This window comes from Canis aureus, chromosome 9 (assembly GCF_053574225.1).
Source record: "Canis aureus isolate CA01 chromosome 9, VMU_Caureus_v.1.0, whole genome shotgun sequence".
NCBI lineage: Eukaryota > Metazoa > Chordata > Mammalia > Carnivora > Canidae > Canis > Canis aureus.
In genome coordinates this window covers 25082719-25099904 of record NC_135619.1, presented here as the reverse complement: position 1 = coordinate 25099904, position 17186 = coordinate 25082719, and the positions used below count along the sequence as shown (strand labels likewise).

Sequence of the window (17186 nt, the reverse complement as noted above, 5' to 3'; positions counted from 1 at the left end):
AAGAACTAAGGACCCTATTTGCCTGAATAAGAAATATGAATTCTAAGGAGAAGGTTATGTATCTTGTTAAAAGTTCAAGAGTCTGTCACTTGGGTGAAATTTCTAGTGCTTATTAATTTGGGACATGTTAAGATATCTCTTCTAAAAGGAGAAAAAAAGGTTGCATTTTACACTGCCTATCATAAAGACAGAGACACAATATTCGGTAGGCCTCATAAGATTTGGGAGGTAACACAACAACTTGTAGTGAGCTGCTCTGATCCAATGTGTAGATATACTATATCTACACTATCTATACACTCCTAGCTTAGAGTGAGCATTAGAATAAGACCATCTGTGGTATAAGCTCCCCTTCCACTTTGGGCCTGTGATCTAGTATTTATAGGGCCTTAAGGGATGTGTGTGTGTGTGTGTGTTTATCTGCTATTGGACACCTGCTATTTTATTGGTCTATCTCATTTATTGCCAGTACTAATATAGTATTCATAGTAATATAAAAACGACTCACTATCTGGCAGCATATGATATTCAGTCTTCCCCCTACCATGTAATCCTTTCTCTTCCAGTGTATCATGGCATCTCTTTTATCCTTCAGTCTTTCATATGTATCTAAGAATGAGCTTATCATGTTCTACCAAAGAAGGAAAGGAATGGGAAGGAAAGAAAGAAGGAAGGAGAAAAGGATGGTAAGAAGGACGGAAATACAAGAAACCTTCTTTGGATGTTTTGTTAGAATTTTCTTCATGCCCAAAGTCAATTTAAACCAATAATATATCTTACTAGGCTTATCCCTCCATTTACTTTGTTTTTAAAATGTATATCAATAAAGATGCTTATGGTTTTCATAAACATCTTTTCAAAACTTATTCTTTGGTGCCTCATATTTTGCGGTTGTTATTGCAAGTGGCAACTTTTTAAAAAATATTTATTTATTTATTTTAGAGAGGGAGAGAGAGTTCGAGCAATGAGGAGGGACAGAAGGAGAGGGAGAGAGAGAATCTCAAGCAGACTCCATGCTCAGCTCAGGCCCTGTGCAGAGCTCTCTATCTCATGACCCTGACCTGAGAAGTAAGTAAGAGTCCAATTTTGGACCACCAGCCACCCTGAAAATTTTGAAATTACTTTCTTTTTTACTTTCTTGTTATCATTTAAAAATAGAAATAGTTTATACTTTTATATCAAAATGATTTATTTTAAATAATATCTAAGTAAATTAAATCTTGTTCTAATAATTTCCTCCATATTTATGTAGACATATATACATAATAATGACAATGTCTCAAAGTACTTTTCAAAACCATATACTTTTTTTTTATACTTTCTGTACTAATATTTCAGTTAGACTTAACCAAAACAGTATTAGTAGGTATCTAATATTGTCAATTTTTTCTAATATCAAAATAGATATGCAAATTTCAGTTTCTTTCTTTCATTTCCAGTTTACATTGCATTTCTTTAAAAATCCTTTCTCATATTCTATTTTTTGGTACAGATTTTTATGTATGTTCATTAAATCAAACCATTAATTATAATGTTTAAATATTCTGTATCTTTTACTAATTTTTATCTGCTTTATATAATTGATAAAGCATATATTTGAAAATTTAGAAAATTTTTGTAGTATCCAATTTGAACGTACATAGCATCTTCAATCCAATTCCCTTAAATGGGGATAGGACCAGTGACTGTAAAGAACTAGTACTTTGTGATTAGATTACTTATCAGTTACTTTTGAATTACTCAAAGTGGATATTGTTTCATGTGGGCCTGATCTAATCAGGTGAGTCCTTTAAGTGAAGATGAAGCATTAGAGAGAAGTCCTTTTGATGATTCAGTTCATGATTTCTTAAATTGTAAGGATATGAATTCTTCCAATAACCACATTAGTTTGGAAGACTACCTCAAGGCTCAGCTATTCAACCTTGGCCCCAGTTGTCACCTGGATTTCAGTGAGACCCTAAGCAGAGAACCCAGGTGGACTTCCAACATGTAGAAACTATGATACAGTGATTTTGCATTGTTTTAAAGTGATAACTTTTTGGTCATTTGTTATGTAGCATTAGAGATATAAAATATCTCTTTTTATATATTTATAAAGTCTCTTATATCCCCATTTCTTATCATATTACCTACCCAACTACCATCCTGCAAAGGTAACCCTTTATTATGTGTGTGTATTTTTGAAAAATACATGTTATCATATACACATCTATTTTTATTTATAAGGTGTGGTGTTATAGGTCTCATTTAATCTTATAATTTTAACATGACAATGTTTCTATGAACTATTTAAATCATATTTACGTCTAGTCTGTTGCTTCTCATAGCCTTCTAATATTCCGGTTTGCATCCACCATATTTTTATGTCTATTCTCCAGTAATGGCCAAACTGTGGGCAGTGTCTCTAGGATATATGCTCAGGAAAGGATTACTGGTTCTCAGAGTATTTGCATATTTAACCTGACTGAGTACTATCAGATTGCTCTCCAGAATACCTGCACATTTAATACCATCATTTGTACTTCATGAACCTTTTTATAGTCCAGTGTTCTCTTCAAGGATTCATGTTATCTAGCATTTTAATTTTTGCTAATACGGGCAGGAAATTATATTACATTGTTTTAATTTGGTCTTCTCTTTTAAAAATGAGTTTAAGCATTTATTCATGTCTTTGCCATTTACATTATTTCTTCTGTGATTATGTTTTTAATTTTTGAAATTTATTAATATTTGTTTTCTCATTTCCAGAAGGGTTATTTTTTAAGCAGTCACATCATTTTGGTGTTCATCCTACTCTTTCAGTATGTTTTTTTTTAAAGATTTTATCTATCTATCTATCTATCTATCTATCTATCTATCTATTATCTATCTATCATCTATCTATCTATCTATCTATCTATCATCTATCTATCTATCTATCTATCTATCTATCTATCTATCTATCTATCATCTATTTATTTAAGAGAGAATGAGAGCAGGAATATGCATGCAGGCAGAGCAGTAGAGGGGGAAGGAGAGGGACAAGGAGACTTCATGCTGAACAGGGAGCCAATATGGGGCTTGATCCCACAAAGCTGAGATCGTGACCTGAACCAAAATCATGACCCAGATATCCAACTAATTGATCCACCCAGGCACCTCTTCCCCCTGACCATGTTCATGTTATCTGTAATTTTGGGATTGGTTGTTATGAAATGCTTTTACTTTTTCTGTTTTTTTTTTTTTAAATTTTAAAATATACCTATTGAGAATTAATCACAAATATGTTGTCTTTTTCTGGAAAATCATACAAAACATTTGATTTGAATTTTAGAGCTGGGCTTAAATACTGGAGACTCATAGAACCTCTCATTTCCATATAACTCTTTGCTCATTGAAGTATCCAACCTCTGTGTCATTTTTCTTTTTAACATTAAATTCACTTGAATGGTTAGTGCAATGAATTATTGGCCTTATGATATACCAAGAAGAATACTCCCATATCAGAACAGAGTTTACCAAACATGTATGGGCAGTTGCTCTTGTAGGAATATAGGATTTCATATGAAGAGTTACCAAAAAAGAAAATGTGGATAGACTGAAAATATCACTGATTCTTATAGGTCATTGATCTTGGAATGATATTAATGAGAAAATGTTAAATGTTCTCACAAGTATATAAATTTCACTTGCTTTTTCTGTATTGATTATATACTGTTCTCCACCCTGTTCCAGCTTAATAAAAAGGTAAAAAGAAACAATATTAAGAGCTACCATTTATTCATTTTAAAGCTTGTCTTTTTTTCTTTATTTAGTGCTTTAATTGCAATAGCTCATATGATTCTCAGAAAACTCCTATGAAATTTGTACTCTTGCATCATTGTTTTACAATGAAAATCTGGAGGCTTATTTTCACCACGGGGTCAAAAGCTTGTTTTACCATATGAATTCTACTATGCTATGCCGCCTCAATTTAAATTAATGTTCTTGTATAATGTAGACTATGACAGGCTAGTTCCAGCCTGGGTATGGCTTTTCAGGGAGTATGTGTATGAATAATGCTGATATCTTAGCATTATTGCTGACATTAGTGCTTGGCTAAGCAAGCTCAGAGGTGGAGTGGCAGTACATATTGAATTGGGCAATGTCCATTCAAAATGTATTTTCAAGATTTAGTAGTTCTTTGTCTTTTTAGTACTGCTAGTTCTTATTCCCTTCCAACCCCTATCATCTAGGAGTTCTTGAATTTGGGCAGAGATACACTTACTATTATAAGGAAAACAGCACTAAAAAAGAAAGTAAGTTGCATTATTTTTAGTGCCTAAAAACCTCCAAATGCTGACATGGTAAAAAGAAAATCTGGCTATATAGAGATCACTGAAAAAAAAAAAAAAAACAAGCACTATCATTGTTATAACAAAGGTTTTAAGAATACTAAGTGATATTGATGATTAAGGCATTGCCTAGTGATTTCCCCTTATGTGACATTAAACATTTGCATTTTAAGTAATGTGGTGGTTCTGAGTACAAAGAAATCTGAACGCTGGAAAACATACAGCTGTTGATACAGCAGATATAGACATTCTTTTTAAAATGATTTAAACTTGATATCTAGTATTTGATTCTTTTTTGGTATGTTTTTTTTTTTCCCTGGGAAAAGAAGAAGCAAAAGTTGTGTTTTGACATAGGATTAGACAGTCAGGATTATGGAAAAAGAAATTAAACTGGTGATATCCAAATCCTTATTCTTCTGACTGAGTTTTGAGAGTATAAATAAATGAGAATATGCTCCCACCTTAGAAAGGAGAAACAGTGGGTTAAGCCTTGATGGAGAGAAACGGAAAGCTAAGGTACTATAGAAGCCCCATACCCAGGCCCTAGACTAGTGAGTTCTGCTGGACATGCAGTTATATCCACTTGTTGAGGTGCTCTGCTGATACTGAGGCATTTTCCTTGAGCTTTAACTTAGACAGCAAAACAGGAATACATGAAGTTGTAGTATGTCCAGAGGAACCAAGGAAAACATGCAAGTGCATTGATTCTGAGTGGGAGACCTGTGTTAAGTCTTCCACTCAGGGACCAGGCGTGAGCTATTGAAAAGCTGAACACTTGACATTACTTCTACTTTTCCCTTTTGTCTGTGTGCTCTCTAAATAGGCTTATTTTTCTTTTTCAAGTGCCTGCTGTTAAGAAGTGTTGATTTGGTTTGAACTATGTGGGAGGGCTAGGACAAAGTGGACCAGATTGAAAGAAAATTATTGAAGTTAACCCAGAGAAACCATTCTGAAGCAGTTGAAAAAAATGTCAGTTGCTTGCCATATGATACACTCTTTTTGCTTTTGATCCAGATGTTTTAGACACTTGTTGACCTAGAAGGCTTTTATAAATATTCTGCTTTTAGCACAGTGGACCTCTGATCACCAATCATTATATACATTTAGTATCTGAAATTAGCTTTAGGCAGTTTTGTCACATTGTAGCAGCAATCATTTACTTTCCCTGCCAAAAATGTATACACAGTTGTCCTTCCCTATCAGACTGCCAACTTTTAACACTTAGGTAATAATACAGATAAATGGCCACTGAAAACAAAATATGAATGCCTTCTGTATGTGTGTTAAAGTAATTATTGTCGTTAGATGGTTCTTTTGGGTTTGTTTAAGATATTATTTATTTATTATATATCTAGAGAGCGAGCATGAGGAGGAGGTGCAGAGGGAGAAGCAGACTCCCCATTGAGCAGGGACCCAGACATATGGCTCAGTCCCAGAACCCCAGGATCATGAAGGCAGATGCTTAACTGACTGAGCCACTCAGGTGCTCTAATGGTTCTTTGGTTAAGAAAGCAACTTGATGGATCTTTTTCTACCTCAAGTACAGCTCCTATTCTGGATGAAATAGGCTAACTCAAAGGTTGGCCAAATAAATTTGCATAATCAATTAAGAAAAATTTGAGTTTCTCCTAGGAGAGATATGGCAATGATGAGAAACAGTAATGGAGAAAAGAGAAAAATATACAGCTAGCAAGGCTGGTAGGACATGATAGGTGATAAATTTCATGGTTTTGAAGTCTGATATGGAAAACATTTTTTGGATAATATTTATTTAGTGATGAAGAGTTGTAGAAAGAGGATGGCAGCAAAGGAACCAAGAAAACAATAAAGGGCCAAGTGAAAACAAAGAAGCAGGGAGTACATAAATCTAAAACAAGATGAGAAGTATTTGACTGTTGGAAAGACTGTTGGACTTTAAAATTTTAAAAACTTACCTACCTATCTACCTACCTATCTACTTGCCTGTCTATCCATCTGTCTGTCCATCTGTCCATCCACCTATCCACCCACCATCCACCATCCACCTACCTATCAACCTATCATCTATATGCCTAATATCCTTTAGTGATCTTCTGACTACAGATATCTGAAGGTCTTATAAACTTTCTGACTGATAGCATCTTTAAACACTTAAATAAAAGATTAATACCCTTATTTTTTGTAGAGTGTCATTTTATAGACCAGGAAAACTTCTACATCAGTTCTTGCTTTTCCTATTTATTTCTGCCTTAATATGAAGGGTCAAAATGAGAAAGACATATCCTGTTTCCAAGTAGTTTTAGCAAAAGAGCTAATGGTGGACACAATTATAGCTATAAGCTAAAATGAGCTCTTTAGATTAATTCTTTTTTTCTTTTTTTTAAAGATTTATTTATTTGAGAGAGAGAGAGAGAGAACAAGAATTGAGGGAGAGGCCAGAGAAGGGAGAGAGAGAATCTTCAAGCCGACTTCCGACTGAGCACAGAGCCCAACATAGGGCTTGATCTCATCACCCATGAGATCATGACCTTAGCAGAAAGCCAGTGTTGTATGTTTAACTGACTGAGTCACCCAGGCACCCCTAGATAAATTCTTTTTTTTTGGCTGGGTACAGTATACTTTATTGATGGTACATGACAAGGTAGGGCTCCCCAAGCCCCTCCCCTTCCTCGGGGTCTAGGATGTAAATTGGAGGTCAGGAGATTCTCAGTGTGTTGGGGGATTAAGTTGGGGCAGGGACTCCCCAGCAGCTGAGGGCCTCTCTCTTCCTCTTGTTCTTACTGGGGCAGGTGGTCCAGGAGGCCTCCAAGGAGTAGGCCATGTGGACCATGAGGTCCGAATTCATTGTCATACCAGGAAATGAGCTTGACAAAGTGGTCATTGAGGGCAGTGCCAGCCCCAGCGTCGTCGAAGGTAGAAGAGTGGGTGTCACTGTTGAAGTCACAGGAGATCACCTGGTCCTCTGTAGCCCAGGATGCCCTTGAGGGGTCCCTCCGATGCCTGCTTCACTACCTTCTTGATGTTGTCATATTTGGCAGCTTTCTCCAGGCGGCAGGTCAGATCCACAACTGATACATTGTGGGTGGGGACACGGAAGGCCATGCCAGTGAGCTTCCCGTTCAGCTCAGGGATGACCTTGCCCACAGCCTTGGCGGCGCCAGTGGAAGCAGGGATGATGTTCTGGGCAGCCCCTCGGCCGTCATGTCACAGCTTCCCAGAGGGGCCGTCTACGGTCTTCTGGGTGGCAGTGATGGCATGGACGGTGGTCATGAGGCCCTCCACGATGCTGAAGTGGTCACGGATGACTTTGGCTAGAGGAGCCAAGCAGTTGGTGGTGCAGGAGGCATTGCTGACAATCTTGAGGGAGTGGTCACACTTCTCGTGGTTCAGGCCCATCACAAACATGCGGGCATCAGCAGAAGGAGCAGAGATGATGACCCTCTTGGCCCCGTCTTTCAAGTGAGCCCCAGCCTTCTCCATGGTGGTGAAGACCCCAGTGGACTCCACAACATACTCAGCACCAGCATCACCCCATTTGATGTTGGCGGGGTCTCGCTCCTGGAAGATGGAGATGGACTTCCCGTTGATGACGAGTTTCCCGTTCTCAGCCTTGACTGTGCCGTGGAATTTGCCGTGGGTAGAATCATACTGGAACATGTACACCATGTAGTTGAGATCAATGAAGGGGTCATTGATGGCGACAATATCCACTTTGCCAGAGTTAAAAGCAGCCCTGGTGACCAGGCGCCCAATACGGCCAAATCCGTTCACTCCGACCTTCATTTAGGACGCGCCTGGCTCTGCACCAGAAGATGCGGCTGTCTGTCGGGCGGGGAGGAGCAGAGAGCCTAGATAAATTCTTTTTAGAGCTATACCTTACACCCCAGTTAATAAAAATTAAGGTTTAAATATGTGAGGATATTTTCTAGATTTGGAAATATGGAGTCTGTTTATTTTTGTTCTTCTGTATTTTAAAACCCATAAAAAAAATCATAAGGAGACCTCCAAGATTAAAGATGGATATTAGGACTGGGTTTAAATAAATTTCCATGGTTCCTTAGATCTTTCTTTAACCTCTTCCCCTTGCCCTTGCAAAAGGGTTTCACTATAGATTGAACACTTTTGGACTGAAATTGGGGAAACATTATGTGCATGGAGGTGGAAAATGCACATTATTCCAAAAGAATGGAAGATGATAGAAGGTTGTCTTTGAACCTCAAAGTTTTTCTCCTGGCAAATGAGCTATAAAATGGTTTTCTCAATATGAGCCCAATTTAGTACAGTTCTAAGTTTCAATGACTTCTGGATTTTTGAGGTCAAGAAGAATGGAAAATTGGGTTCCCTGTGATTATCTCCTATAGAAATTCCATGCCTGTGATGAAGAAAGAAGATTCAAGGATGTTATCGTGTTTACTTTTATTTTATTTTATTTTATTTTTTGTGTGTTTACCTTAAATCTTGAAAATATGTGAAGAAAAATATAAATGATCAAGTCAATTACTGCAAACATACTAAATTGCTTTTTATTCTGTTTCTGATCTGTCATTTAGTTTTTCATCAAAGTTAGAATTGAACGAAGCTTATCTCTACCTCATCAGGGAAACTTATTTTGTGTTTGGAAGTAGTGGGATTCAATAGTAATAGTTTGTAAGAAGAGCACTCCAGTTGGTTTGGAAATTTTCTTGGTAAGTTTTTGAAATTGACATGAGCTTAGCTGACTTTATACAATAGCTGAGTAAGAAGCTCCCTGGAGTAACATATAAGGGGAACTTCTGAATGGATGTCACAAACTATTTTACATAAAAATTGAAAGTATCAGTAGGAAATCATCCTTTAGCTCTACTTAAATATCCCATAGCCACAACTTCTTATAACCCATCTTTATTAAATTACTTCAGTTGTCGTCTTCATCAAAGCTATAGAGGATGCCCATTCCTTGTTATGTTTTCTTTCTTTCTTTTTTTATTATTAGCATTTTACTCCTCACTTCCTTCCTCAGTTTCAAGTATCATTTTCATCACTTTGATACTTCTCTCACCAATATCCTTGGAGATCTATATCACTGTTATTCTATTGCACTAGCCTGGTCAAACACCAACCCTTCATGAATCTTGGAAGGAATTGCTTTTTCGAGGCAGTTAGTGTCAGAATTACTTGGTGTGGAAAACCTGTATATCTGGTGTCAGATGTGTGGTGAGTGTGGTAATGGTGTAAGAATAAAAGTACACAATAAATTGTCCTTTTCCCTCACTTACTAACTTACCTGCATCTGCACTCAGAGTCTCCTACTGGCCATTCATTATGGAGGAAAGCATGTTCTGTCCCACTGAACCCTTGCATTTCTTCTCTGAGCTCCATGTCACCTCACTTTCACAGAGGCCTTACTTTCTGAGGCTAATTACTTCTCCTGTATGTCAATATCCCCTTCTTAACAGTGCCTTAAAGTAGATCAGTGTTTTAACGCGTTCAGTTCTCTACTATCTTAAAACAATTCTTCTATCCAAAATCTCCTTAGAGTTGACAGTTTCTTTTCACAACAAAGATTCTTTAAAAGGTCTTCTTATTGTCTTTATTCCTTTCTCTGTCATTTTACCTTTGCCTTTATTCCTTTATAATTTTATTAGTCAGCTTCACTGCAGTGGTAAATAACCCCCCCAGTCTCAGCAGATTAACACAACAAGCACTTATTTCATGCTCATGTTACATGTCAACCCCTGGTGGTTTGCTGCTTTGGCTCTTCTCTCTGTATCTTATTATTCTAGGACCCATTCTGAAGGAGAAGCCCTTTTGGGAAATGCCGTTTCCATGGCAGAAAGAAAAAAGTGAGAACTGATGAAAACACTTCATGCTCATCCGGCTTTTATTTGGAGCTGTTTAAACTCTAATCCATCAACTTTTGTGATATTTGGACACAATTATCTTTTGTATGATCGATATAAACCAAAAGATATGGAAAACCATTTTGATGGAGCATAAGCCAAGTTAGTAATGAGAGCAAAAATTTAGGGCTACAGCTTGTGCTAGTAGGGCTGAGCACCAGATCCTGAGAGACAGAGGTGTCTGTCTAGGTGTTAATGCTTTAACACATTTGGTTGTGTGTGTGTGTGTGTGTCTGTGATACGTGAAGCCCTCTAAATAGCAGACCCCTGACTGGGGCTCCTTTTCCTGAGCTAAGGATGGTCTACACTTGGATGTTCCATATTGACATTGAGCCTAACCCGAAATGAACTAATTTTTGCTCCAGATCTGCTCCTTTTCCAGGGGTATGAGGGCAGAGATCATGTTCTTTCTATTCAGCTTTAATCCTGATGCTCCACAGACACATAGGTGGCTCAGTGGTTGCACATCTGCCTTCAGCTCTGGGCATGGTCCTGGAGTCCTGGGATGGAGTCCTATATTGGGCTCCCCATGGGAGCCAGCTTCTTGTTCTGCCCATGTCTCTGCCTCTCTCTGTGTGTCCTTACAAACAAATAAATAAAATCTTTAAAAAAAATCCTGATGGGGATCCCTGGGTGGCGCAGTGGTTTGGCGCCTGCCTTTGGCCCAGGGCACGATCCTGGAGACTCAGGATCGAATCCCAAGTCGGGCTCCCTGCGTGGAGCCTGCTTCTCCCTCTGCCTGTGTCTCTGCCTCTCTCTCCCTCTCTCTGTGTGACTATCATAAATAAAAAAAATTTAAAAAAAAAATCCTGATGTTCCAATTTCCTAATATTGCTGTGGAGCCTCTTTCTAAACTGGAAATGTGATGATAACCCTCTACTCAGACAAAGCTCAGAGTCCACATTCTTATGGGATGAAATCCAAAATTCCTGGCTTGCCATTAAACTCTGCTTGTTTCTCCTTCCATCCTCTTATAGCCCTCATTTTGGTAGTTTGGATTAGTAATATTTTACTCTTGCCTTTGATATTTTTTCTAACATGTATCTATCACTAACTTATAGTTCAGTTTCCTATTTATCAACTAGGCCTCAGCTCAGATATTACCTACTCTATTGAACTTAGCACCACACACAGACTTTTGTGTCCCTTCCCTTATGCTTCTACTGAAATCCTCTTACATAATTATGACAAAACATTTAATTATGTTATCTGATATAATTTGTGTTATAAAGTTAAAATTATATAAGTATATATAGCCATATTGTATGACTTATATGTTTGGAATATATATGTGCTATATATGTGTGTATGTATCAATATATGCCACTCATAGACCTTAATGTAAAATAATATATCAATACACATTCACTAAATAAATAAAGTGTTCTTGTCAAGCACATTTTTCCTAGATATTAAGACATAATCTCTGTTATTTTGAATTTCTCTATTCAATAATTGAATAGTCCAAAATAAGAAATTCTGCTTTTTATTTGATGTATCTTCCCTCCGATGTAATTAGTTTCTAGTGGAGAAGCATATAAAGTTCACACACACCTTAAAGTTTCAGATTCTTCTCCAAATATTTGAAGTTATTAGAGATATGTTCCTGGGCTATGTCTGACTCAGCCATTCATTTCCATGTGAATTACCTGAAGTTCTAAACAGTTTAGGAGAATTGATGAATCTTAGCAAAGGATTTATAATACTTTGTTTTAATCCATTTATATTACTTTGGATTACCAACAACTTTTATCTGAAACCTTACATTTATCTCTTAAACCATTTCCTTACCTCCAGTCTCCCCTCTATCCCAACTTTTTAGAATGATTTTTTAAAAATACAAATCTGGTTCTTTCACTCGTTAGTCAAAAACTATCAATAACTTTCTATTTCTTATATTTATAACCGACAACCTCCCTGTCTTTCAGTCTTTACCCCCATTCAATCATCGAGTTTTAGAGATTCAACTTCCCTGTCCTCTATCAAATCTAGCCTATCCTTTCTACCCCTAGAGCTACTGATAATTAAAGCATCTATCATATTGTGCTTGAGCTATTAGAATAGTCTCAAAATTAGTCTCTCTTCTTGGAGGATTGTCTTTCCCTAATACATTCTGTACTCTACTGACCGATGGATTATTCAGAAATTAAAATTAGTTCATATAGATACATGATAAACTCCATAATATTATCACACAAAAGGTCTTCCTTTATCTACTGGGCTGTCTTTTTCTTTTCTCTTTTGTTTTCTTTTCCTTTGTTTCCTTTTTTTGTTAATAACACTGGTTAACCATCTAGAAAGACTCTTTAGCTCCATCCTTATATAAAATACTTTTAACACTGAGTTTTATCAACCTTGTCTGTGAAATCTTTTCTGTAGCCTTCACTGCCTTTAGCAGAGAGTTCACCATTCCATTCCATCCTCGGTACCCCTTTTTGATTTTGTTAATATTTCTTTAATAGTCATTATAAAATTCAATCACTTTAGTATACTTACCCATATAAATTCTTTTATGCATTTTATTTAATGTTTATGACATCTCAAAAAAGAGTTACATTGTTTTATATGTTTATTCATCATTCTACACATATATTAATCATCTATTTAGTATGAAGCATTTTTGCAATATGTTAAAGCTTATACAGTAAGAAAGCCATAGTTGCCGTAATAGAACTTCAGAAAATTAAGGCTCAAAATATGTAAGTAACCTAACCTAGTGATACATAGTTGCAAATACCAGTGGATTCAGATCTAGGCTCTTAAGGGCATAAGCAACCTCTTATTTATGATTTCATCACTAGTACTTTCTTCAATTTCTAGCTCATTGCAGTTGAATAAATGATATAATGAAAAATTTTACTTTTTAGATATAATTCTTTTATTTGGGGATAGTTCATCCACTCCTGAAATTCCTTTCATTGTATGTACATTCCAGGATGGGAACACTTTGGAAAATACACTGAATCACAGAAATTATAATTACTACTATGACAGTTGATATTTAAGTATCTATTTTATAGCTTTGCATGTCTTAATTAAGGATTGACCTGAGATACAAAAGAGCTCACCTCATCTTATGAATGCAGCTACATAACAGCCACACCAGTAGAACTAACCCAGAAAATGACTCAAATCCTGGCATAACGGACTCTCTACAGTTAATTGTAGAGAGGAGGTTCATATCAGAAATGGCAGGAGGGGCAGAGACCTGGTAGGAAGACAAACTTCCTGTGAGGCTAACCACAAACTGGAGGGATACATGGAGATTGGAGAGAACAGACCCTATTCCTACCATACACAGAGGACCCGCGCTGAAAAGACAATCCATAACATTTGGATTTAAAAACCAGTGGGGTTTTTACAGTCAGTGGGTCTTAACTCTGGGTACTTTAGAAATCAGCAGACTTGAGGCACTTGGGTGGGCGTCTGCCATTGGCTTAGGTCATAATTCTGAGGTCCTGGGATCGAGTCCCACATCTTCCTCTGAGGAGCCTGCTTCTCCCTCTGCCAAGTGACAGATCACTGAATTCTATTCCAGAAACCAATACTGCACTGTATGTTAACTATCTAAGATTAATAAACAAACAAAACAGCACAACAAATAACCCCACTAAAATACAGCATAGAAGCAGCAGTTTGAGAAGCAAGCACCTTGGGTATATGGGAAGAAGGTTTATTTACTATTCTCAGAACATGCAGTAGAGAGGCAGGGATTGTAAGGAGACTTCTCCAAAAGCAAAAGACCTTGCAGGCACCATTTTTCTCCTTCAACCCAGCCTAGATACCACGACAGCCTCCAGAAATCAACACAAACACACTCCACATAGCTCGCTAACACTGTGTGCTCTGCCCCCACGTTCTCCAGATCTGCCTCATCCAACTGTCCCCACTCAGCAGGCTTCTGTTCAAAGCAGCTCTAGCCAGGTCCCACCCTGTAAGCAATCCTGGTAGGGACTAGTGCCTACTTGGCTAAAACTGTGCAGTCTGCCCTGCTGTTCTCCTATGAACACACCAGCCTCAGCTGCACTCCCTTCAAAGTACTGCCTGACATATCTCATTCTGCAAGCAGCCCTAACAATGAGCAGCACCACTCCAAAGTGACTCTTGCCCTGGGGAGAGGGGAAGATAACCAAACACAACAATTCAACTGCACCCCCAGCAGTGGGCTGGGGGCACACATCTTACCTAACTGCCAGTCCTACCCACCAACAAAACCTCAGAGGGGGCAGTACAATGAGATAGCCCTGTATCTCAGGACCACTGCTTCCTCCCAAAAAAATGTGTGTGTGGGTGTCTGGGTGGCTCAGGCGGTTAAGCATCTGACTCTTGGTTTTGGCTCAAGTCATTATCTCAGGGTCATAGGATCAAGCCCTGGGCAAGACTCCAGGCTCAGCCCAGAGTCTGCTTGAGATTCTCTCTCTCCATCTCTCTCCCTTCCCCCTTTGCACACATACTCTCTCTCTCTCCCAAATAAATAAATCTTTTTTTTAAAAAAAGCATCCAAATTGGTAAGAAAGAAGCAAAACTTTGATCTCACTTATATGTTGAATTTAAGAAACAACGCAGAGGATCATAGAGGAAAGGAGGGAAAAAATATAAAAGATAAAATCAAAGAAGGAGACAAACCATAAGAGACTCTTAATCATAAGAAACAAACTGAGGGTTGCTGAGGGGGGATGGGGTAACTAGATGATGGACATTAAGGGTACATGATGTAATAAGCAGTGGGTGTTATATAAGACTGATGAATCACTGAACTCTACCTCTGAAACTAATAATATACTATATGTTAATTAATTGAATTTAAATTTAAAAAAGACTTTAAAAAAGGAAGAAGTAAAACTTTCACTATTTGAAAAGGACATGATACTATATATAGAAAGCCCTATATACTCCACCAAAAAACTACTAGAACTGTAAATGAATTTAGTAAGGCTTCAGGATACTGAATTAATATACAGAATTCTTTTGCATTTTTATAACTAGCAGAAAGAGAAATTAAGAAAACGATCCCATTTATAATTGCACCAAAAACAATAAAATACATAGGAATAAACTTAACCAAAGATGTGAAAGATTTGTACCCTGAAAACTATAACATACTGATAAAAGAAATTGAAGATAAAACAAACAAATGGAAAGATATTCCATGCTCATAGTTGGGAGAATGAATATTGTTAAAATGTCATTATCACCTAAAGAAGTCTACAGATTGAATGCAATCCATAACAAAATACCAAAGCATTTTTCACAGAAGTAGAACAAGTCATCCTAAAATTTGTGTGGAACCACAAAAGATGTGAGTAGCTAAAGCAATCTTGAGAAAGAAGAATAAAGTTGAAGGGATTACAATTCCAAACTTCAAGATTACTACAAAGCTGTAGTAATCAAAATAGTATGGTACTAGCACAAAAATAGACACATAGATCAATTAAATAGAGGATCCAGAAGTCAGTACACAATTATATGGTAAATCTATTACAGAAGAGGCAAGAATATAAAATGGGAAAAGATAGTGTCTTCAACAAATGGCCTTTGAAAAACTTAACAGCTACATGTAAAGCTACATGGATCACTTTTTTACACTATACACAATGGATTAAAGACCTAAATGTGAGAACTGAAACCGTAAAATTTCTAGAAGAAGACACAGTCAATAACACCTTTGACATCAGCCATAGCAACATTTTTCTAGATATATCTCCTGGCATGGGAAACAAAAGCAAAAATAAACTATTGGGAACATCAAAATAAAAAGCTTCTGTACAGCAAAGGAAACCATCAACAAAACTAAAATACAGTCTATTAAATGAGAAAAGACATTTGCAAATGATATATTTGATAAGGGGTTAATATCCAAAATATATAATGAACCTATTCAACACCAACAACATGGATAGATCTAGAGGGTATAATGCTAAATGAATCAAGTCAGTCAGGGAAAGAAAAATATCATATGATTTCACTCATATGTGGAATTTAAGAATCAAAACAAACAAAGAAAATAAAAGACAGAAAAGAGAGAGTGTCTTAAATATAGAGAACTGGTAGTTGCCAGAGGGGAGGTGGGTATAGGGATGGGTGAAAAAGCTAAAGGGGATTAAGAATACACTTATCATGATGAACACTGAGTAATGTATATAATTGTTGAATCATTATATTGTACCCTGAAAGTAATCTAACACTGTTTTAATTATATTTGAATAGAAAAGCCAATAGTAGCAAAAAGAAGGCAGCAGTAGCTATACTTCTATTAGACAAAATAGACTTAAGCTAAAAAATTGTCACAAAAAAGTCATTATTTAATGATAAAGGGGTGAATAATAATGATATAATGACTATATGTATATATGTATCCAACTGTGAAGCTTCTGAATATATAAAACTAATACTAACAGAACTAGAAGGTGAAATAAACAGCAATACAGTAATATTTGGACACTGATACTGCACTCTAAACAATGAATATGTCATCTGGACAGAGAATCAATAAAGAAATTGCATTTGAACAACAGATAGCCCAAATGGACCTTACACAATATACAAGATAGTCCATCCAACAGCAGTGGAATACGCATTCTTCTCAAGTGTACATGGAGCATATTCTAGGATAGGTCCTATGTTAGGCCAACAAATAAGTCTCAGCACATTCAAGGAGATAGAAAGCATGTCAAATATTGTTTCTTTTTTAAAAGATTTTATTTATTTGAGAGAGAGAAGGAGAGCTTGAGCAAGGGGAGGGGCAGAGGGAGAGAGAGAAGCAGACTCTTTGCTGAGTGGGGAGCCTGATGTGCAGCTTGATCCTACGACTCCAGGATCCTGACCTGAGCCACAGGCAGATTCTTAACCAACTGAGCCACTCAGGTGCCCCTCAAGTATTGTTTCTGACCACAGTGTTATAAAACTAGAAATCAACAAGAAGAAGGCTGGAAAATTCTCAAACATGAGGATGTTGACATACTCCCCCAAAATCACTGGATCAAAGAAGAAATCAGAAGGGAAATCAAATTATATC

General features: G+C 36.9%; 1 long non-coding RNA gene and 1 pseudogene across 1 annotated transcript in view; one reads left to right on the top strand and one right to left on the bottom strand.

Moving 5' to 3' along the window:
• Positions 1-566: 566 nt before the first annotated feature.
• Positions 567-17186, top strand: part of LOC144320513 (uncharacterized) — a 44579-nt gene continuing 27959 nt past the window's right edge. The window contains exons 1-2 of the long non-coding RNA XR_013386149.1: positions 567-686; positions 943-1068. This is a non-coding gene — a long non-coding RNA (uncharacterized LOC144320513). The remainder of the gene's footprint in view (positions 687-942; positions 1069-17186) is intronic.
• LOC144321294 (glyceraldehyde-3-phosphate dehydrogenase pseudogene) lies at positions 7070-8095 on the bottom strand (annotated as a pseudogene).